We start from the raw sequence: 2,060 nt of genomic DNA, 5'->3' as shown, positions 1-2,060 counted from the left end.
AGAGAGACTTTATTCTTAAATGTTTTAACTCTGCCTAGATAATGGAGTTGGGTATTCAGTGTTGGAATTGGTCAGTGTTTGTGTTTGGTGCTTGTGTTCCTTTCTCACTGTGGATGTGATCAGCTCTGGAGTAGTTTGCCGTATGCTTTTTCCACCTTAGTGTTTTGTGTGCTAATGCTATGAACTGCATACACATGCATGTTATAATCTTGCTTTGGACTGTTACTCTAAAACTAAGACTATGATGTGAAGTCTACTACAGCTGCAATGAATGCAGAGGAGTCGATTCCCATGGTTGAGTTTAGTCTTAGGCTGGAAGTCTACAGCTTTTGACCTCTTTTGTTTTATACGATGCTTTTTTTACCATGTAGGCACTGCCATCACTGACTATTCCTTGTAAAGATGCATCGAAGAAGTCAATTTAAAAGGAAGACAAAGCCACCACTGTCTGTAAACTGTAAATATGTATTTTGGCACTTATACTCCAGTATTCTGAAAAGAGAGTTATGATGGAAATGCTGACAGATCCTTAACGGTGGCCAGAGCTTCCATGCAATGCAAAAATAAGTAAAAATGTATTCTTGAGATTAACAGCGCAAGGCCAATACGTTTTATAAATCTGTCAGTATCTTTTTAAATGGAGTGTTTATGTGTAGTTATGTTGAAAAATACACTGTGTATGTGTGTAGATGCTATTATGTGAACTTCAAGGCATTCGTAAGATGTATTTCTCATCTCTAAAACCCATGTTGAAATGTAAGTACAGATGGACAGAAATAGGTGTTTTACTTAAATTCATATCTAATCTATTGTGGCTCCATTTTCTTTACAATGTATATAGTCGTACTGATTTGTTAAGAGTCATTTGACCAAAGTTTGGTTTTGCTTTGCATACAGAAAAAATGAGCCCCTAGCCTTTCTCAAGAAGTGATGCTGGTCCTAAGAATGAATGAATGGAGAGATCAGACCAGCTGAGGACACAGTCCATGTCCCACTCAACTTTGAGTCCCCAGTGTGTCTGAGCACCATTTTCTATGTCCTAAAGCCAGTATGTTTTTTTAAAGCTCTACGGAGACTGGGTAAGAAATGGTGGCACACGTTCTTGGAAGAAACTGGGTTATTTGTGCATGATATTTTTTCTCCCCTTCCTCTACCCCCGTTTCTCTGGGAGTTTTTGTTTATAAGTAACGTGCTATTGCTAGACAGAGTCAGTCTGACAGAGGTCCTGCGTTTACTTTAAAAGCAAGAAATGGTACCTTGATTAGACAGGAAGGAGCAAAACTACTTCAACGAAGAGAATACTTTCAGTTTGGCAAATAACCAAGGAATTGGATGTAATGCTCTTCTAAATAATAAAGAGACTATGTGAAATTTGAGAAACTCACCTCATCTTTAGGCTGACAACCCATTAAGGAGATGATAGTGGGCTGTCTTGTATCTTATCAACTAGAACCCAATTTTAGGTGTGGAAGCATCTGTCCCAGATGGGCTTGGCTGACAGTTACACTTTCTAATGACCATGCTTGCACTGGACTAATCTTTCCCTCGTTTCAGCATAGATACTCATTTGTTTATTTTTAAAATACTGGCTTTGCATTTTCTCCAGCATGGAAAAAGTCAAGATGGAAACCTTGGGCCTGCTAAAAACAACTTAGAAACTGCATTAAGCCACACTTTCCCCCAATATGCTTGTTCCATCGTCTTAGAATTGTGTTCCTACTTGGATATGCAAGGGGTCCTGGAGCAAGATGGAAGCTTAACTGAGGCCTGACGCCCAGACCTCTGTGCTTGGTAACCCAGAGACATGGTGTCTAGTACTAACAGTCTTGTTTATTCTGATTAGTGGAGCAGCTGAGGATCTTATTGGTTTCCTTGCCCAGGATACCACCCAAATAGAAAACCCTGAGCACATTTCAGTGCTCTGTTTTCTCTGCCAGGTAATAGCATCCACACCTTCCTGTTTACGAGCTCCCTGCCTTTAGAAGCAACTCTATTCTTTCCCAGAGGCTGTTAACTTGCCTTGGGCTGGCAGTTTAGCCTCTTGGTCTTAACTTCTCTTT

The sequence above is a fragment of the Pteropus vampyrus genome, unplaced genomic scaffold (genome assembly GCF_000151845.1).
Source record: "Pteropus vampyrus isolate Shadow unplaced genomic scaffold, Pvam_2.0 Scaffold109, whole genome shotgun sequence".
Classification (NCBI taxonomy): domain Eukaryota; kingdom Metazoa; phylum Chordata; class Mammalia; order Chiroptera; family Pteropodidae; genus Pteropus; species Pteropus vampyrus.
The sequence above is the reverse complement of the archived record's forward strand: the minus strand, read 5'-3'. Positions refer to the sequence as shown.